General features: G+C 39.8%; 2 pseudogenes; both read left to right on the top strand.

Annotated features, from left to right (window-relative positions):
- LOC128838528 (bifunctional heparan sulfate N-deacetylase/N-sulfotransferase 4-like) overlaps positions 1-15,690 on the top strand; it is a 192,897-nt pseudogene extending 177,207 nt beyond the window's left edge.
- A 170-nt stretch (positions 15,691-15,860) lies between these two features.
- LOC128838527 (bifunctional heparan sulfate N-deacetylase/N-sulfotransferase 3-like) overlaps positions 15,861-22,708 on the top strand; it is a 42,665-nt pseudogene continuing 35,817 nt past the window's right edge.

The following is a 22,708-nucleotide window of genomic DNA, read 5'->3' as shown; positions in this document are numbered from 1 at the left end:
ATGCTCAACTGTCTCATATCCAGATGCCAAAACCTCCTGCTTCCCTCAATAATTTATATTAAAGTATTTTCAATACTAATCACTGCAGCACATTGAAAATGACAAATTTAGGAGTAACAAACTATTTAATTCCAATTTGAATAGCACAAAGAATACTATCCTTATATTGTTCATAGTCATCTTTAATTTAATGGAAATGTTTAAAAAAAAAATCTGAAACTACTGCAGAAAGTTAAGTCTTGGTGCAAAACTTGGGTCCAGCTTGATGCAGAGCCCATGGGGTCTTGATTCTGATCCAGGGGCAGGAGGAGATCATTAATGAATGAGACCTGAGCATTCTCAATGATATTCCCAGGTTTAAAGTTGCTTTGAAGAAAGATATATATATATATATATATCTATCACAATTGCTTTTCTGCCTTCTTCTCTATCTCATTACTAGTCCAGTGTCACCCCTAATTCTGTATCAGCATTACTGCATTCTATTATCCACCCTCCCCATTGTATATCTGTGTTTTGGATTAATCCCTTGCCCCTCCAATAGATAAAGTTGTATCATTCATTAGGTTAATGAATCACACAGTGTTCCCACTAACTTTCTGATATAATACAATGAGAATTTTTCCAGCTTCTAGAGTTTCCCTTCTGATTTAAATTCTGCCTTTTTATCCTGAGCATCATGATGCTTGTGGTTAAGGTACTTTTGTTGCTAACTCTTTCTATCATTATACTCTCAAGAGCACTCTGCCCCTGAAATAAGCATGCATTCCACTTAAAAAAAAATAAATCTTACTCCTCAAGTCCTGCCACCAGTTCAAAAAACTGACAACTATGTAAGACAGGTCTGTTGAAACATAACTAGTAAATGAAAACCATGCAGGCTAGGCTTATTTTCTGCTAAAATCTATCAGGGGCATCTACAGTATCAACAAATAACATCCAGTAAAATAGTAGAACTGCAGCTGATATTGCCAAAGCTTTAATGCTCCATTTGTATTTTTCCTTACAAATATATGTCCCATTTTGTTGCTGTTTTACCTGTAATGTACAGAAAAATATGTAAATTTTAGAGTATTTACATATTCATGAGTAGCGTAGAAACAAAGAAAAAAGCCTTCATGAATTGGAAAAGTGTTAGATTAATTGCAGGCCCTATTTCACTTAGTTACACATCAATTTTGAATCACTGCTTCACTCTTCCAGATGACTGAAGGCTCTCCATTATTCAGTGGACATCTTTAGCTGTCTCTCTTGGTAGCAGCAAGTGACATTTATAGGTCTCTGCTAAGAAGCTGTCTAAATCTGAAAGCAAATGGTGCAACAGCGCCATGACAGACCCATAAGATCCTTGGGAAGTGCCTAATCAATCACATGGGTGTGAGAAGAATGCATGATCTCTGAATTTGCTTCCAACAAAATATATTCATATGTAACATCCTCATAGGCCAAATTTTGATGTCATTTGCACCACAGATATAACTCAATTTAATTTGATGCAGTTAGTCCAGATTTACACTGGTATAAATGGTATCCGACTATGGCCAGTGTCTGAACATGGTAGTCTACATTCTTTCATTCGCAGGGCTCATATAAACAGCTAACAAGAAACTACGCTTCCAGTCTGATGGATCTATCTGTCTAAAGGCACTGAATAATGTTGTATGTCTGGGTGCATGCACCAACAAGTATACTCTTCACTTTCTTTTAAAAACATTGGTCCCACTTCCTTTTCAGTTGGTGCTTTTCAGCACTTTCAAAAGTTACATGAATTGTCTCTGCCTAAAACACAGACATGCTGACAGAAACAACAATCTGAAAGGGTTGGGTTGGGGGGCAATGTATCGAGCTGCTGCTGTATCGTTTGAGAGCAGAGAAATAGTTTTTCTCTCTCTCCCCATCAATGTGTCCTGGTGTAATTGTTGGGTCAGGGTGAGATGCATTGCAAATCACGTTCAATAGAAAACTGTGAATCATTCAAGCTGTCTGAGTCTTTTAAATGTGCTCCATGAAGAAAGGATTTATACTAGGAAGGGTGCAGTTACCATAGCTGCTGCATGCAAAAGTCTCTGGTATAAAAATTAGGGACACTGCAGAGGGGAGCGGTTCCTGTCTAGCTGGTGACAAGGAGCCTTGCCTAGAGTGTTCTGCTTTCTGGTGTAGGGTTATTTTCTTCTTCTCTTCATTTCACTCTCTAAGTAGTTTGCCTCAGAGATTCATACTCCGCTCTAGCACTTTTGGGGGCTCATGTTACTTTCCTGAAGTGTAAGATTGGCTGTGAATGGGGAGATGGAGTCGGGGACATGGTGCTGCCGTGTAGGACCAATGCTGGGGAGGAGGGCGAGATGCCTGCTGTGTGAACTGAGGGAGGTGAGGGCTGCTACGTTTCATGGTGGCAAGGGTAGCAGGGAAGCAGCAGTAAAATCAGCAGCTTATGGAAACTTTTGAAAAGGAACTAGACTCTTGAAACAGCAGGAGGCCAAGGACATGAAGGGAGCCAGGACAGAGTTGTAAATTTTCCACAGGTTCTCTCCCCACCATGGCCAGGATGTTTGAGCTCTGCACTTGCTGGAGGAGGAAGAGGCTAAGCAGAGTTAAGGGTGACATTGGAGTAGTGTTTAAATTGCATCTATGTGCTCTCCCTTTTCATGCAGGTCCAATCACTCCCAGGCACAAGGCTGGGGGAAGGTTGGAGGCTTGGGTTCAGCTACGCTTGCATCTCGCTCTCTGAACTCCTCAGTGTTGGAAAGTTTGCTGTTGTAGGACGGGTGCCTGTGGCTGTTGGACTGTGCAGAGTGATGACAGGCGCTGTACAGTTGATTATATCCAGATGCACCTGGAGGGGGCATGAGCATGGTGTGAAACAGCTGAGGTGAAAATAGGCTAGAGAAGAAAAGTCCTAGCACAGGCCCTGCTTGCTCCAGCCAACGATTGCTTCTTCTGGAGGGGAAGGATGTGCACATATTAACTTTGAGCTGCATTAGATGAATTCAATATCATTATTCATTTACTAAGCAGTCCCAAAGATACACCCTGTATATTTTAGTGGGATTGTATTAACAAATTATTATTAACTACTTTATTATTTCTACTGTGGTAGCCCCTATAATAAATTTTTGAACTGATTAAGTGTAGAGCTGGTCAACATGGTTTGAATTTTTCAAATGTCAACAATTTTTTTTCATGGTTTTGGGGTAGGGAGTAGTTAAAATTTCTTCCATTTTTTGACCTGCATACAGAGCTGGCCACTTTTATTTTAAATTCAAATGTTTCATTTTTTCCCCACCATTTTAAAACCTGCTGTAAGTTAGTGTAAATGTGTATGTACCACTCCTTTCTATTGGATGGATTCAAAACTGCTAAACGTGTAGTCATAGGTCCCTAATGCCAACAGCTAATGGAGATTTCCCCTGTATCACAAGCCCTATGTTTCTGGAGCAGAGGGACCAGGGTTTTATCACTACTACTGCCATGAAGTTCCAAATGGCCATAGGGCCTGATTAAAGTCAATATAAAGGGTCATATTGACATCAGTAGATTTTGGATCAGGGCTTTAGTGTGCTGAATAGTGACCTCCAAGAATTAGGTGGCTGCAGATTTGCTACAGTATCTTTTGTATACTCCTATTCAGTAATGAAACTTCAAACTGCTTGTAATTTTGTTTTGTCTCATTATAGCTAACTATTTTGTACCTTAGCCATTACTCTTGATTTTCAGTATGTGTGCAAACTTTATTGGTTATTTTAATCTATTTGCAATATGAATACAGTTGTGTTTTTCTTTTCAGATATTGCCATTGGAAATCTGGATTCTTCTAAGTTATCTGTTTAATTTCTACCTGATATAGTAATGGAGAGACTGATCACAACATCATATAGTGAGTTTAGAGATTGTACTATGCCATGCATAGTTAGCATACAGCTAACTGAAAATGGGGACTTATGGATAATATATCAAATTCACTTTAACAAACATCAGTTACTTACTGCAGTGGTTACATGAGCTGTTAAGGATTGGTTTCAAAAGATGTCCTTCCTCCCTCAAAACACAGTTAATTATCAAGACAGGCAGGGTAAAAGTCCTAAACCATAAACTCTGTGGTCAGATTTCCTAGACCGGTGGTTTTCAAAATTTTTCATTTACGGACCCTTAAAATTTTTCGAATGGAGGTGCGGACCCCTTTGGAAATATTAGGCAGTCTGCAGACTGTAGGGGTCCACATACCACAGGTTGGAAATCACTGTCCTAGACATGTTTGAAGAGTGATTGGTCTTTTGATCTTATTTTGTATGGCAAGCGTTATTTCTGTTTAGTATTTGTGCAATGGATACATGCAAGAAATAGAAGTTTCTAAGACTTTCCCAAAAATGGAATGTGGAAACATCAAGATTTTTATTTAACTGTCTACCTGAAATGAAAAGAGATCAACCCATTGGTGGATCTAGAACTGATCCTGTGGTCCTGGTGTTGGTGGGCAACCAGTATTCACAGCTGGGACAGGACATTATTGCAATCCTAAAATCCAGTAGATTTCAGTATAACATGGAGACTGCAACTGGCAAAGGCAACATTCCAGGTCTTATCAGTAAAGGAAGGGGGCAATATGCACTATTTGTGGAAAATATTTTAAAATATGTAAATATGGATCTATGGCACTGAGACATTTTGGACAGATAGTGTGTGGATTACAGTGTTGGCATGGCTGGTTTTCATAAAGCCAATGAGGACAGTTTCCTTAGTGCCCAAGTAAAAGGCTTTCCATTGCACCTGTATAACAATTTAAGCCTTAAGGACTGTTGTGTAAACCACCATTCTCCTTTACTTCATATTACCAAAGCTTCATAAATTGTAATGGGTCCACTGGCTGGAAAAGACTGGACAATTTTCCAGATTAACCGTTTCACATTAATCAACTTTATTAGTACAAATAAAATCACTGGGACAAGTCCCACAAGGCATTTCCAGAGTTATTTTAAATGTTACTGTTTGAGATTTGAGACTCAGGGAATTGTATTTGGCAACAACTTGAACTTTTGGCTGCACAAGCTGATCTTTATAGATGCCGTCTCTTTCCTGTCAGGGAAAAAGCTCACGTTGTCCTTGGATAAGTACATCCTTGAGAACATAGATGACATCTTTTTTGGGAAGGAGGGTATGAGGATATATGTCAAGGATGTGATGGTAAGAGAGAGAATTTATTAAAGAGTATAACCTTAATTGCCATGGCTTATAGGGTAATTACATTTTACTGCAAAAATTATAGTGCCAAGCAAAAATATAAATTGTGTTAGTGATTGTGAACTATGAACTATACATACAATGATTACCTCTAGCAGTAATGCCAAAGGCACAGCTCCTCAGCTGCATATTTGTCTATTTAGGTCAGCTGAGGATCTGGCCCTTGCTTACCTAACTGTATCTAGAATTTAAGAAGCCATACGTCTTTACTTACTTTCTGTTTATGTACATACAGTTAAGCTTCTGATAAATTGTAATGTTCAATATTCTGCATTCTTACTATAACCAGAATACATTAATCTATGCAATTTAAATCCTGTTGAAATAAATGTATTTTTTCCCTCTGACTTCAATAAAAGCAAGGTTGGAACTGTCCATATTAATGACACATACATTTAATAAATTACATAAACTAAAAATGTTGAGCATAAATAGATAAACATTGTACTCTGGCTGATATTCATTCAATATAAAGATCGCATAGAGCCTAGAGGTAATATAATTGAAGCATGGCTATTAGGTTTAAAAAAAAAAAATCAGTGAAAATATAAGAACATTTGTTGTGCCGAGTTCTCATAAGCTAATGACAGCTTCACTTATGTAAAAAGATGTGCACATTTTACAGTAGTTTGCTAAAAATAATGATGAGGTAACATTTTCAATTTTATTTAGATTAAGATCATATATATGCAGCTTGAAATTCTCACATTAGTTCATTTTAACAAAATTAACATTACTCAGGAATTAGTCCTTCAGCCTTTACCCATGTAAGTAATCCTTACTCAAACAATAAATAATGGGACTTTTTTCAAGGATTAATCATGTGACAATGGGATTTCTTACATGGGTAAGAATTACTCATGAAAAATATCAACTTCATCCTTCTTTGTTAATTTGTTTTCTGAAAACCATTTTATTAACACAGCTGGTTATTTGTGCAGTGCTCAACAGTGGGCAGATTCCTTCCTAGGTGATAAGTTTATTCTTCAAAACTTAATATGAATCAAATCATGTGACAAGGGACAGGAAGAAGTGTGAGTTGGAAAAGATCAGAGTGGCACAGTTATTTTTCTACCTTGAGAAGTAGACTCAGTCCTTGTGTTAGCATGTCAGGTACATTTTTCAAGCCCTGGCTATTAAGAAAATCTCTTCAGAAAGGCCTTGTCCTATCTGTCTTTCCTCTTTTTGGTCCTTTGGAGATAACTGCCAAAAACATTGATAGTTATTTTTAAGATTATAAAGCAGGTCAAACACTGACTACACTGCTCTACAGCCAAAATGCTTCTGAAATAAATGTAGTCAAACTTTACTAATTCTGGATAACTGAGAATGAAAATAATGCTTAAAATTGTTGATTGGCTCTAGTTTTCAAGATATGCTATTGGGTCAGTATATATGACCCTTGACTTGGGAATGGCGGAGGATAAGTGAGTTATAAAGGGAAGGGATCTCAATTTAAACCAGAAATGACTAAAATACATCTTTGACTGGGTTTGGACAGTACTTGCTTTTTAGGCAAAATAATGAATGATGCAATCTGAAGCTGGTATTGCGTCATACATGATATGAATTGCATCATGTTATTCCTAGAAGTCATGGATGATGCAATCATAATGAAGCTTACATCACTCTGCTAAACAAATTGCCCTATATCAGCTCCAGAAATCATACAGTGTCGTACTCTCTTATTTGTCAGTGTTTGATTTTGCAAAGGGACACATTTCTGTTTAGCGAAAGTGAGCAGAGATGCCTCGTACTTGTGTGAACAGTGCAGATAACTTCTACTATGTTTGTGGTGAAGTGACTTTTGCATCACAAAAGCGCAGTATAACCACTATGGTTAAGAAAGCCTATCACCTTTATTTTGGCTGCAAAATTGAAAATCAGGACAAGAGGTGGGCCCCACGCATATGCTGCAACACTTGTGCAACAAATCTTCGCCAGTGGTTGAACAGGAAAAGGAAATCTATGCGTTTTGCAGTGCCAATGATTTGGAGAGAGCCAACAGATCATACCAGCAATTGTTACTTCTGCATGGTGCCTCCAGTTGGGAAAGGTGTGTCAAAGAAGAAAAAGTGGACTGTGCATTATCCAAACATTCCATCAGCTATACGCCCAGTACCCCACGGAGAAGGACTGCCTGTTCCTGATGCACCAGAATCATTCTCACTTGAGTCAGATGAGGAAGAGGAAGAGGATGAAACTTCTGGTCCTGAACCATCAATGTCACAGGACCCACATTTTCTCCCATCCTCCTCCTCTGAACCACACCTCATAACACAAGGTGAACTGAATGATCTTGTCGGGATTTGGAACTACCCAAGAGTAAGGCAGAGCTGTTGGGCTCCAGACTACAGCAGTGGAATCTCCTGGCAGGTGATGTTAGGGTTTCCATGTTCCGTGACCGTCAAAAGGATCTTGTCCCATTCTTCTTCATGGAAGGTGATCTTGTAGCCTGCAACAACATCGATGGTGTGATGGCAGCCCTCAACATGGTTCACGATCCAGATGAGTGGAGACTGTTCATTGATTCATCGAAGACGAGTCTTAAAGCTGTTTTACTGCATAATGGCAATGTTTTGCCATCAATTCCAGTTGCTCATGCAGTCCATCTGAAGGAAACCTATGACAACATGAAACAACTTTTGAGGTGCATAAACTATGACCAACATCAGTGGCAGCTTTGTGGCGCTTTGAAGGTTGTTGCTCTCTTGCTTGGTCTGCAGACTGGATACATAAAGTACTGCTGTTTTCTCTGCGAATGGGATAGTCGTGCAAGAGATTCCCACTACATCAAGAAAGATTGGCCACTCCGACAGTCATTGGAGCCTGGGAGGAAAAGCGTTCAGCATCCACCATTTGTTGAATCAAGGAAGATTTTGTTACCACCCTTATACATCAAGCTGGGTCTGATGAAGAACTTTGTCAAGGCCATTGACAAAACAGAAGCAGCTTTCAAGTACCTCCATGGAAAATTTCCAAGGTTAGTGAAGCTAAGATAAAGGAAGGTGTCTTTGGTCCTCAGATTCATGAACTTCTTCGAGATGATGCATTTGACCATGCACTGCGTGGCAAGGAAAACATGGCATGGAAAGCCTTCCAGTTAGTGGCAATAAATTTTCTTGGAAACAACAAGGAAGACAAGTACAGGTTGTTGGTGGAAAACCTCCTCAAGGCATACAAAAGCCTTGGTTGCAACATGTCACTAAAGATACATTTTTTGCACTCTCATCTAGATTTTTTTCCACCAAACTGCAGAGCAGTGAGCGGCGAGCAATTTCACCAGGACATTGCAACAATGGAGAAACGGTACGAGGGCAAATGGAGCCCATCAATGCTTGCAGACTATTGCTGGACAGTGACAAGAGATGCTCCATTTAATGAATACAAGAGACCAGCCAAGAAGCTCCGAGTAGACACTGAATAGGACTAAACTATGTACATAATAGTTTTTTGGCTTTTGTTTCATAATAAATTTTATTTATATAACCCTTTTGCTGATTTTTAAAGTGTTACATAATCAGGACAGGTGAAATATTATCATGTAAAGCAACCATAAACACATGAAAAGACCTAGGTTTACAATTTATGAGTAAAACTGTACTATCTACACAATAAACATAGACATAAAATGTAAAAACTTAAATATCTTAGAAACAGTAGCCAATCAGTTGTTTTAATTGTCATATTTGAATTCAGCACATCAAAATACATAATAAATAGCACATTTTATATCTGAAGCAGACGACTTCTCAAAAATTGTAGACCAGTGCTATTTCAACAGAACCAATTCCTGTGAGTAGAAGTGTCAGCTTTTGAAGAATTGTATAAAGTATTTTCAGCAAATCAGTTTTCCCTCTGCCAGAGAAAAATAAGCCTGCTGATACTGAGTACCTCATTGCTGCATGTGGGTTTGGGGACCAAGGACCTTATCCTGCACCCATTTCAGAGCCTCTTTGACTCTATTAAGGCTGCATGCAAGGGTAAGGTCCAACTTGCAGTCCTGGGGCCTTAGAATGTGACATGTCCTAGCAGAACCTCTTGTCATGAGCCACGCGCAGGTATAGCTTGTTAGGTTTGGACATCTGGGGTGAAATTTTCCACTGAAGTCAATGGCAAAACTCCAGTAGAAGTCCAGGATGTCAACTTTCATATTCAGTAAAGATATTCTTTGCATTGGATATCTCCTCAAACAGTATTATTTTAAAGTAGTGTTGTTTCTATACCACATAGAGATATGTATAGCAAAAATCTAATATTTGAACTATGAAAATGAATTTAATGATGTGAACAAAACTATATTAAAGGCTCTCTGTATCAATACTTTTACTATCTGTTTTGTAAGCACGAGTTCCTCTAATTAGCCTTCCATGTTTGTGTGCATGTTTGGCCTTATCTGCATTGTGCACTAGCACTGGTTACACTATAGCACCGATGGCCAGGTTGTCTAAATGCTGAATTCGCTAGGGCTCCCAGACTGATGATCTAGTCCTAAAAACTCAATTTATACATAAACTCTGCATTCGTATGAGCTGCAAAAATTCCAGATAAGTCTAAATGTTCAAGACTAGGATCCTAAAATTAGGAGCCTAAGTCTATATTCAAGCATCTAAAGACAGGATTATCAAAAATGCTTAAGTGATTTAGGAGCACACATTGACTTCAATAGGACTTGTGCTACTAAATAATTTACGCACTTTTAAAAATGTCATTTTTAGCTGCTTAAATATGGATTTAGGTGCCTAGCTTAAGGCTCCGGCTTTTGAAAATCGTGGCCCTTTTCTTCAAACCTGTATGACTCATGTCCTAATATCTTGACTGTGCTGTAGTTTCTCATTACTAGTTACTAGATGCATATGTTCATCAGAGAGAGCCACTCAAGAATGGAAAAATCATGAAAGGGTCTCTTTGGGTTTCCATAGATTGCTTGTTAAAAATCTGCCACCATGCTGAAGAGAAGTTTGGGATGTTTTTCTTGCCTGTGATGTGATTGACCCTACTCTGTGGGCTGTTAAATTATCCTGGAGATTATAAATATACACAGAGAAAAATATTCTCCCCCTCCCATCCAAAAAAACAGTTTTGTTGCCTTTATAGTGGACCAGATTGTGCCAGATGGTAGAAACTTTAAAAAAACATTGCTGGAGGAGAAAAGCCCCAGATCCTCCTAAAAGGTCTTTTCCTTTTCTTTAAGTTACATATGTTGAATGCTCTGCCATATTGTCAGTTTTTTCAGCATGTTTTTCAGCAAAAGCACTCAGTAAAAAGAGCAGCTTCATATGCTTGTTTGCCCAGTAATATTGCCTCCTTTCTTGGTTCTCCTCTCCTCTACAAGTACATGCATCAGATTACATTGTTTTGTAACAAGGTAAGGAGGAAAACATTTGTTAAAATACTAGCAGCATATCACTGTTGTGATCTTTCCCTACTCCTACTTGTGGAGCTCAAAGTTTAGTTCCAGAGCCTTCTGTGGTGAATATTTTCCAAGATGGTTTGCTAGCTTTCCTGGTGTATTCAGCTGCCAAAATACTATGTGAGTTTTCCAAAATGAAAACAACCAGTAGTTGGTTGAAGTTCCTTCTTTTTGTTCAAGGGCAATCAGATTGCTTGATTGGAGATTTTTTTTTTAACCGTGTTGTTGTTGAATCCCATAAGGTTCTCTGCACCTGCTCAGCAGCTAGCTAAACAGCCTCCTGTGGAAGGAGTTTCCATAGGATACCCTTTAAAACCTCACCCTTTGGAGCCTGGTAGTGAGAAATAGATTGTGCTACAATAAAGAAGTTGGTAATATTGGTCTATGTAGAGAAATAGAGAAGTCATAACAGATAGCCTTATAAAGAGGCTAACACATTTTATTAACACGTAGACATTAAAAAAAAAAAACAGGATGGAATCTGACAAGATATGTGAAATTACTTTTTGTCATTTTAATTAATTTGCACCCATGTCTGGTAGATAATTTCATGCCACAAATAATTGATCAGGGACTGAAGTAGAAATGAACAATTCAGGCTGTGGTTTAAAGGGAATTAATTCTTAATTAAGTTGGCTTACTTTGGATTTTCATCTTTAGGGAAAATCAGCTGCTAAGCATTTGAGATATCGTCACTTAATTTAATATTAGGAAAAGCTTTCATGAGAGATTTAAGGCACTTTGCACATTAAGTAGATCAGGATGAAGTACCTGAATCAAAGGTCAGGAACAGAATTCATGTTGACATTTAGGGGTGTAGTATATTACACTTTTCAATATCACAGAATCACCACTGGATTGGGTCGATCTCAATTTATGCCAAGGAGTGAGGTAGAGCTGGAAAGTCCAGAAGTCTGTGTTTGTAAAGGAAGACATGACGTTGTCCAAAAGAGATTTTTGTGTGTGAAGAACTGCTCTTTGGTGTTTTCCTTAGATATTTCTATTAAGAATTTCCAGAAAGTGTAAATAAATTTTCATCTTTCAAATACAATATGCAGCTATCTATTTTAATTTTGTTTACTGGTACTTTAGACATTGCTCAGATAAGTTTTACTTCCTTAAATTCTGTATTCAGACTTATACTTATTCACTGTCACTTTTAACAAATGGATTTTTGTGCTAATTTTCAGACCTGCTTTACAACACAGTGGCATCCCTTTGGCTAGATTGGAGTCTTGCAGGTTGTTTCTGTTAGGGAAGTTAATGATGGAGTTGGGTATCTCTGATGCAATCCTTTTATTTACAAAAAATGTACAAGACGCTGTTTCCCTGAACACAAGAGGAATCAAACAGCAGGAGACAGTTTCTTTGCTCCAAGCCATGTTTAGGCAGCACTCAGCCCTAAAAGTTGTGTTTCTAGGCTTTTCTCTGGGCCCTGCTCCCAGGGCTGGCGCTTCCATTTAGGCGACCTAGGCGGTCACCTAGGGCACCAGGATTTGGGGGGATGGCATTTTGCCGCCCTTGGCGGCAATTCGGCAGTGGAGGGTCCTTCTGCGCTCCGGGTCTTCGGCAGCAATTCTGTGGTGGGTCCTTCACTCGCTCCGGGATCTGCCGCCAAAGTGCCCCGAAGACCGGGAGCGCAGAAGGACCCCCCACTGCAGAATTGCCGACGATGACTGGGAGCGCAGAAGGACCCCTGCCTAGGGCGCCAAAAACCCTGGCGCCGCTCCTGCCTGCTCCCGAAAATAGGCGCCGACTCCGAGAAAAATTAGTGGGTGCTTAGCACCCACCAGCAGCCAAGCTCCTCTCCCTTCCCCCACTCCTGCCCACTGGCAGCCCACGCTGATCAACTTCTCCCCCACCCTCCCAGCACCTCCTGAGCACTGCAGAACAGTAGTTCAGCGATATGCAGGAGGTGCTGGGAGGGTGGAGGAGGAGCAGGGATGGGGCACACTCAGGTCAGGGGGCGGAATGAGGTAGGGCGAGGGTGGAGCAGGGCTAGGAAGAGGCAGGGTGGGGGTGAGTCCTTGGGGGTGGGGGAAGGGGTAGAGTGGGGATGGGGCCTGGGGCTGAGTGGGGGTTGAGCACCCCTGGGGAAAATTAGAAGCTGGTGTCTGTGTTCCAGCACTTATTCAGGCTGTGTCTGGTGCCTCCATGCTGCATTCTTTCTCAGCTTCTCTGGTCTTCCTGACATTTCTCTCACAGACACACAAACCTTTGCAGGACAGTAGACGGCAAAACCCCTTCACCCATCCAGGTTGGATATTAGGAAACACTATTTCACTAGGAGGGTGGTGAAGCACTGGAATGCATTACCTAGGGAGGTGGTGGAATCTCCTTCCTTGGAGGTTTTTAAGGCACGGCTTGACAAAGCCCTGGCTGGGATGATTTAGTTGTGAATTGGTCCTGCTTTGAGCAGGGGGTTGGACTAGATGACCTCTTGAGGTCCCTTCCAACCCTGATATTCTATGATTCATAGGCCATTGTTTTGGGAGGTAAGGTGTCCAGGTTCTGGGGTGAAGGTTCCTATTTCAGCTATCTAGTTATGTAAAGGAGCTTAATGGCTTCTTACAACTATTTTAAATGAAAGGTGGTGGTTCTATCCCTGTTTCAAAGAGGTTTAACCCAACCAGAAACATGGAAAAAGTCTATCTAAAAATGAATGTGAAGGGAGGTTTAGATATGTATTTCAAGTGATTGCAGCATTTTATAATGATACATTTCAGATTTTTTTAAAAGCCATAAATACATATATCTCTAAAAATCTAGTAGCATCAGCCAAGGTGAAAAAGAGAAGTACATTGATTTACACAGGGTTTAATGTGTAATTATGGGTCATATTTTTAAATGTATATAGGTGCCTAAAAATTTAGATAGACTTGCTAAATCGACTCCCACTGCATCAATCGCAGCAGTGTCTATCCCCGGCAAGTGTAGATATGGCTGAGTGTCCATGGTGTTTACCTTCCACCCTGAGGAATCCCTTTGCAGAAGTCCCCACTATTCAGCTGAAATGGCATAGGTATATTAACGTTGTTGCATGCACAGAGGTCAGTATTGTCCCTTGTTGTTTTTCTGGCCTGACAGCCTGATTCTGATATACTCTCCAGCACAAGGAGAGAGTCATGATGTCATTGATTCTGTCTGATGTGTCCTCCCCCTCTAGTACAAGTCTGATTGAATCTTTCTGAGACCTTCCTCTGCTCTTGCACAAACTGCTAAAATGTCTCAACTTGCTACATTCCTTGCAATGCCGTCCTAATGTGGGGCGCTTCTCCTTGACCTGTTCATGCTGTCTCCCACAGTTAGTGCATCTCACTAAGGGAATGGATTCCCTCCCTTCCCCCATTTCTCCTTTGCTGCTGTCTCAGGAGCAATATGCTAGAGTGTAGATTTAAAGCACACTAGCTACTATGTACTAACTCCCCGTGTGGACACACTTATTGTGCACTAAGAATGCCATCAGGCTGTTTAGCTTCATACACTACACACTTCTAGTTAATGTTTGGGATCTTGCATTTAGTTCTCATAAAATAGAAAAAAAATAGAATTGCTATTCACATTTAAAATAAAACTGTCTGAAGGGGAATAAAAATATCAAAGGAGCAGTTGGATGCAACATAGTCCTGTAGCAGTCACTGTGCATAAGGCAGTAACATACGAATCCAATTCCGCCCCTTCAGATTGGGATATAGTGAAAAAACGTTGTTGTTCCACAGTTTCATTCTGCTTTGAGAAATGATAGGTCCCCACAGCTCCTAGGAATACGTGTGGCTTCAAGCAGTGCTGAGTGTCAGACTGGTGCAGATCTGTCTGCCTTGTTCCACAAAAACGTAAAATACTTTCCTGCTGTGGTCATCTTCCTGCATGGCCTGTGCATAGCTGGAATTCCTCTTTCCATTGGCTCCACTATGGGACTAGATTTGTGTCTGCAGAGTCCAGGGCTCCAGGTGGCTTAGACAAAGTTCTGTGGCTCACTCAGCTAGCTGCTGCACAGCAGAGGACTCACCCGCTCAGACGCTGTCACCATGTTTAATTTCGGAAGAGTGAATCTGAAAGCAGATTAAGTTGCACAAGTGGATTAAAAGATGGCTAATTGATAGGTCCCAAAATGTAATTGTAAATGGGAATCCTCATCAATTAGGGGTGGTTCTTCTGGGTCCTTCAGGGATCAGTTCTTGGCCCTATGCTATTTAACATAAAATCATCACTGATATTGTTTGTAGATGACACAAACTGTGGAACTGGTAAATAATGAAGAGGACAGGTCATTAATACAGAGCAATCTGGATTACTTCTTTAAACAGGGCTCAGCAAACAATATGTGTTTTAATATGGCTAATGTGTAAATATGTACAACTAGAATCAAAGAGTGTAGGCCACACTTACATGGTGGGGGACTTTATTCTAGGAAGCAGTGACTCTGAAAAAGATTTGGGAGTTGGGCTGAATAATCAGTTGACCATGAGCTCCCAGTGGAACACTGTTGACAGGAAAGCTACTGGACTCCTGAGATGCATAAATAGGATAATATTGAGTAGGAGTTGAGAGATTATCTTTACCTCTGTTTTTGGCCCAGGTGTGACAATTGCTGGAACACTGTTTCCAGTTCTGGTGTCCACAATTCAAGATGATTCAGAGAAGAGCCACGAGAATGACTGAAGGATTAGAACACATACCTTATAGTTAAGATCAATCTATTTAGTTTAACAAAGAGAAGGTTAAGGGGTGACTTGATTAAAATCTACACATACCCATATGGGAAACAAATATTTAATAATGGGCTCTTCAGTGATCCAATGGCTGGAAGTTGAAGTTAGACAAATTCAGACAGGAAGTAAGGTTATCAAGGGTCATGGTGGATTCTCAATCACTGGCAATTTTTTAAATCAAGATTGGATTTTTTTTTCTAAACGATCTGCTCTAGGAATTGTTTTGGAGCAAGTTTTATGGTCTGTGTTATACAGGAGATAAGATTAGATGATCGTAATGACCCTTCTGGCCTTGGAGTCAATGAAACTATGAAAGTGGAACTTTATTAAACCCTGTGGACTTCTCTGTCCCTGTGGCTGAATTGCTTCCAGCCTAAATCCCTGTTCCACTAGCATTCCCTTAATAACAGTCCCTCCAGGGAACTTGGGCCTTCTGATTCCAGTTCCACTGATCATGATACATCTCATCAATCATACATCTCAGGCAAAAGAAATGGGCCATGGAAAGTGTCCTGAAAGCAAAAGATGTGGGTCATTTTGGAAAAAAGGTAAGTAAAATCTAGGAAACCTTACAAAAGAGCCATCTTCTTTTCTTTTAAAGTATGGGGGGAGGAGTCTCGCTTGGGTGCTATGCTGATTACAGCTCCTACAGCATAGCAAGAGGGAAAGAGAGAGAGCTGATCTCTCAAAAGGGCAGGTCCCAAATCATGTTAGCAGGGGTTGAAGTAAAGTAAGTGCTACACGGTGTGACAATGTACATTGTGGGGGTGCAACTTCTAAAGTGCAAAGTAGTCTGTGTTAATTGGTCCATTTAGACTCTGCTGGTGTGCACTAAAGGTCCCTTGTGTTTTAATGTAGTGCACAGTACATTAAAGAGCAGTAGGGAATCTGTAGCATGCAACAGCAAGATCTACATGGACCAGTTAGTGCATAACACATTAGTGTGCTAGAAATCACATGCCTGTAGACTGCATTAGTGGGATTACTATGTAGACAAGCCCTAAACAAATAGATTATTTCACCTATGAAAAGCACATTTGATATTAAATAATATTTATTGTTGGTATGTTTTGTTTTGATTGTTTAAATGCATTATTTATTTTGGCTTCATGGTCAGTTTCTCACTTCCTTTTAGTGACTATCCTATTATGAGACTTAGTTTTAAAGTAAGTCAGCCAAAGTAATCATTTTTCCCCATAGATAACAATGCAAAAACTATTCTTTATCTTTTTCATGTAAAACCTAAGGTAGAAGTCTTGTACTTCTTCTGTATGTGTTGCAAAACAGCTTGCTCTCTCATCTCTCTCTAGACCACAAATTTATAAAATTAAGTGTGTAACATGATTAATTTCTTAGAGTTTGCAGAGATCAGGAACTGGGGCAGTCCTGCCAACTTATGATTTTATTGCGTGTGTCTTGAAGTTATGTATTAAAAAAAAAACCTGTGAATCATCTAAAGCAGGGGTAGGCAACCTATGGCATGTGTGCCAAAGGCGGTACACAAGCTGATTTTCAGTGGCACTCACACTTCCCGGGTCCTGGCTACCTGTCCGGGGGGGCTCTGCATTTTAATTTAATTTTAAATTAAGCTTCTTAAACATTTTAAAAACCTTATTTACTTTACATACAAGAATAGTTTTTGTTATATATTATAGACTTATAGAAAGAGACCTTCTAAAAATATTAAAATGTATTACTGGCACGCAAAACCTTAAATTAGAGTGAATAAATGAAGACTCGGCACACCACTTCTGAAAGGTTGCCGAACCCTGATCTAAAGTATGCTTCTAGCCCTCTTAGTTGTGAAGAAAGGCTGGGAAATGTGAATCCTAAAGTCTCAAACAGAAGGCAAATAAGACCCAAACTCTATTATTTTTAAAAATCTTATGATTTTAAGCTAATCTCATGATTTTTGGGCATCACCCAATTTCTTAACTCTTGGGGTTGTCAACACTGCTGAAGACACAAAGAGAAGTTTAAGGAGTCTGAAGTTGGAAATGTTTCTTTGGCACTTCCTGGATAAAAGGACATTTTCTCATTGCTGCCAAATGTGTTCTTATAAGTGGAAGGCATTGAATGAAATTATTTCAATAGATACAAAAGCAATTTTAAAAACTTCTTAGAAAAAAGCACTCTTCTCATGGCTGTTCCTTTCCAGGCTGCAAGGCAGATACAAAATAAATAATTTAAGAAGGAAAAACAAACGAGAATAATATACCATCCTTTCTTTCACCATATGAGAGTGGGCCATTTTAGTTTTCATGTTCTCCCCTTGACAGACAAAGTTCTTGTATTTTCCTTGGAGCTTATCAGCCTATTTAATGACTCCAGCTAGAGGTAGTTTAGCCTTTAATTAAAATACAATTTTCAGTTTTTTTTAGTGCATTAATGAGACAGCAAAAATGAATTCATTGAAAAGGGAATGGATATCTAGACCTTACAGCAGTGAAAGTTAGAGGCTCATTAGCAGCTAATTATGCAAAACACAGTAGATAAATAAAGCTGTTATGGTGTAAAAAAGCCTCAGTGCATTACCTAATGACATAAAATGTTTACAGTCTGTATTGGTAAGATATAATGTCTTACTGAAATTATTAATGACATATTTAACAGTAACACAGCTTGAATCACAATTGCTTTACAGGTACAAGCTTGAAGGCAAGGAAACATAAACACAAACTATAGTTACTGGTTCTGTGGTCAGTATGACAATCTCAGAAATCTTAGGAGGAACTTGTATGTTTTATGGATAGCTGCAAAAGATGAGATACAGTCAATTTCTGAATAGGGCAGAGTTTAACACTTGGTATTATAGCCCAGATTTTCAGAAGTGACTAGTGATTTTGGAGCTAGATCTACAGAGGGAGTTAGGTGTGTTTTGCCACTTTAGGCATATACATTCAAAATTTAAATCCTCAAAAGCCCCACTCATGTGTCGCCTAACCTTCCCAAGCCTCCTAAGGGATTTCATCAGTGGAAAATTAGTTACCTAAAAATCTGCAACTGGACATGCACACAGTCCTCACACCCTAAGACTAAGCCCAGGCAGGACCCTCAAATTAGGTGTTGCCCTGCCCATTTTGCCTATAGGGTCCAATCCAGTAGCCAATCTACTGAGACCACCTAACTGACTGGGCTCCATACAAAATGCCACCAATGCTGAAGGACGAAGTGTTGGTGGTACCCATTCCACCTTATAACTTTTAGCCCAGTGGTTGGAGCACTCACTGTGTCTTCCTACATCCTGAGTATGCGTTCCCCCCTCTGGCTGATGGGAAGCAGGGATTTGAACTCATCTCCAACAGGACTATAAAATCATTCTCTCTCTCTCTGCTTTAATGCACATTTAATTATTTATTTATTCAAAGTGGAATGGCCTCAACAGAACAGATTGAGAGAGCCCCACATTAAAATATCCCATAGTCCATTGGTTAGGGCACTCACCTGGGAGGTGGAAAACCCCAGTTCAAATCTTTTCTCCTCAATAGGCAGAGGGGGAAATTAGACCAGGGTGGTTTGAGCATTGGCCCGCTAAACCCAGGGTTGTGAGTTCAATCCTTGAGGGGGCCATTTTGCGATCCGGGAAAAACAAAAACAAAAAAACTGTCAGGGTCCTGCTAGTAAAGGCAGGGGACTGGACTCGATGACCTTCAAGGTCTCTTCCTGTTCTATGAGATAGGTATATCTCCATAATGTTCTAACCACTGGGCTAAAGGTTATCAGGGAGGAGTTGTCATTGTCATCCTCCTCAGCCATTTTGAGTTAGGCAGGTACCTGCATTGTTCTTTCAAGAAATGGTAAGGTGCCTCTCTACCCGGAGAGGGCACCTAATTCTCCCCATGCATTGTATCATGAGCCTAGCAACCTAACTCAAGGCTGTGGATTCCACGAGGTGGTACAGTGCCTAGAAATTAGGTGTTTCAATGCTGAGTGAATCTAGCCCATGATACTATTTTTGGGTCCAAGCTGATATATCTTAAAAGGTCCTGATTGTCTGAAAGTACTGAGCATCCATCCTCTGAAAACCAAGCCCAGGTGTCTCAAGTTTGGCACCCAAAATCACTAGTTATTTTTGAAAATCTTGCCCACATGTGACTTAGAAAAAAAAATGGTTCAGTAGATGGCCATTAAAGTATACACAGCCAAGACTGAAATGTACACAAAACACACAAAGTTGTTAAAGGTAATTATTAAATTACAAAGGCACACAGATGCTTGAGAAAGATATAGTTGAAACAATGGTTTCATAGCGGGTTCAACAACATCCTTGGTAAAACAAAAACTAAGGATTTTTTTTTTTCACTACCAAGCAGATGAGTGGGAGTCCTAATAATAATAATAATAATTATGAAGAAACAAGATTATGGAAGTCCCACTAAGATTAAGGATATAAACTACAATATTAAAATATGAGGACATAGATATAGTACAATGAAAAACAGTCTCAGTAGTAGTGGAGGTATGGAAACAAATAATATACTGAATGCGGAGTTGGTCTAGCACATCATAGTTAATTTGGATATAAGTAGGGAAAATATTGTGGTTGGGGGGGAAGAGAGGGTGAGAAGGGAGATGAGAGGTTTATGCAAATAGAAAAGGCCTGTAAAATGACTTGACCATTAGTCATGATGATTCCAATTACCATTATATTGACTAGGAACCACAGAATCAATTAGATGTTTAAAAATACAAAAAAGCTATTTCCTTGCTCAATTTGTTCAGAGTCAACAAGCACAGAGCCTGTTCCAGAAAATTGTTTTCGGTGAAGCAAAATGAATGTCTTGTTATGGGTACGTAAACTGAACTGCTTTTTAGCTGTTCTGTATTTTATTTTTCACCTGTAATATTTGGTTGTCTTATCTATAGGCATTTTTTGTGCCGCAGAGTAAGTCTGCCATTCTTTGAGTCCATTTATTGTTTCTGAGAAGCACTGCATGCTGGATAAATAAAAAGGAGACCAGGACAGCCTCAGTTGTAGGCTACAGCTAGGAAATAGAAGAAGTTTTGTTACCTTGTTTCTGTACATAAGATAAATGCTTTATTAGGAACTTAAGATCATTCTTGCTGCTCAGTAAGATATCATATTTTTATGCTATATCCTATGGCATTCTCCAGCAGAATCGATATCAAATTCTGTGGGATGGTGTGAAGGGACATGTCCTCACTGTGGTGGAGAAGAAACTAACGTGCCCTTCTGGGCCTGTTAACAAGGTATACCTGCAAACCTTGTTCTGCCTAGAGGTGGAGGAGCTTAAAAAGTGAAAATCTGCCGTGTGCAGGGAAGCGGTAAGCAAGCACAACAACAACAACAAAAGGAGGAGGGCTGCTCCACCTCAGAGACTGCTGACAACAGAGATAGGTCAGCTGAGAAGGAGACAATATGTCCCCAAAGAAGGGGCTGGAAGTAGACCTCACTAAGACCCTGATAGAGCAAGCTCATTCAGCTGATTCCAGAAAGACTGCCTCGGAGACAGGCCATCTTTTCCTTTCTCTGTTTCCTTCTGATTCCCCTGTCTCATAAGGGAAAGAGAGGAGAGAGGATCTTTTTTGTGTCTGTTTATTTGACTCAGGGAACCCCACATGTGCTATGAACTGGGGGGGAAAGGACAGCATAAATGACTGACAGTGGGGTCAGCAGGAGGTGTGAGGGATCCCCAACTCTCCACAAATGGTCCAAAATATTATCTATAGGCTATTTCTAGAAAGGGTTTTCTGTGATATGAACACTGTTAGATATGTGCTCTGCACAGTATTGTAATCTGCCCCCAAAGGGTTAACTATGTCTGAGTGGGTTACAGATGAGTTAGTTCAAACATAATTTGTGCTTTGTATTCATGTCTAAAATGGAAAAAATATGTACATTTTTGCACGTAATATTCTTCTCTGCCTCTGTCAAAAACTGGAGATATTCTTGCTGAACAACAAGCTGGTTAGACTGTTGCTTTTTATCTAATCAAACCTTGGAGCTTCTGTGGTTTTAAATAAAAGTTAAGGATTGGCTACGGAATTCCAGGTAGGTGCTGTGTGATTCTTCAGTACACAACAGGCAATTTAGAGCTGGCCTACCCAGGGAAATTAGGTTTCAGAGTGGTAGCTGTGTTAGTCTGTATCAGCAAAAAGTCTAGGAGTACTTGTGGCACCTTAGAGACTAACACATTTATTTGAGCATAAGTTTTTGTGGGCTAAAACCCACTTCATTGGCTGCATGCAGTGGAAAATACAGTAGGAAGATATATATACACAGAGAACATGAAAAAATGGATGTTGCCATACTAACTATAATGAGATTAATCAATTAAGGTGGGTTATTATCAGCAGGAGAAAAAAACTTTTGTAGTGATAATCAGGATGGCCCATTTCCAACAGTTGACAAGAAGGCGTGAGTAACAGTAGGGGGGAAAAAGTAGCCTGGGGAAATAGGTTTTACTTTGTGTAATGACCCATCAACTCCCAGTCTTTATTCAAGCCTAATTTAATGGTGTCCAGTTTGCAAATTAACTCCAATTCTGCAGTTTCTCATTGGAGTCTATTTTTGAAGTTTTTTTTGTTGGAGTATTGTGACTTTGAGGTCTGTAACTGAGTGACCTGGGAGGTAGAAGTGTTCTCCGACTGGTTTTTGAATGTTATAATTCTTGACGTCTGATTTGTGTCCATTTATTCTTTTGTGTAGAGACTGTCCGGTTTGGCCAATGTACAAGGCAGAGGGGCATTGCTGGCACATGATGGCATATATCACATTGGTAGATGTGCAGGGAAGTTAGTGCGTAGTATGCTAGAGTGTGGATTTAAAGCATGCTAGCTACTTTACCCTAACATCCTATGTGGATGCTCTGACTGCACTAAGAATGCCATCAGGCTGTTTAGCTTAATACACTTTAAAAGTATATTAATCTAATATGCACAAAGGCTTCACTAAAAATATTCCCTGTCTCATTAACAATATATTGAGCTTAATCCTATACACTTCTAGTGTTGAGAAAGCAACAGAGTCCAATGTGGTACAAATGAGTTTTAATGAACAGTTTTAAAAACAGAAATAATCTCACAGCATTCCTTGATTATGAGTACCTGCATTATTAATTACTGTAATTTATGTTACTATTTTAGTAGCACCTATATATAGTATCACAATCCAGTACAGGGGTCTGGAGGTGGGGATCCTCAGTTAGTGCCTGGGATTCTCACTTTAAGACACCCCTTTCCCGGAGGCAACAATACATTGGCCTGCAGCCCTTTGTCCATAACCTGCAGTGTTGTTCAGGCCCATCCATACAGCTCCCCTATTACGGGCCACTGCTGGCTGTCCACCAGTCGCAGCTACTACTGGCCACCTTTGCCAGCAACCAGC

The sequence above is a fragment of the Malaclemys terrapin genome, chromosome 5 (assembly GCF_027887155.1).
Source record: "Malaclemys terrapin pileata isolate rMalTer1 chromosome 5, rMalTer1.hap1, whole genome shotgun sequence".
NCBI lineage: Eukaryota > Metazoa > Chordata > Testudines > Emydidae > Malaclemys > Malaclemys terrapin.
Note: the sequence above shows the minus strand (reverse complement) of the source record. Positions and strands in the feature narration are given on the sequence as shown.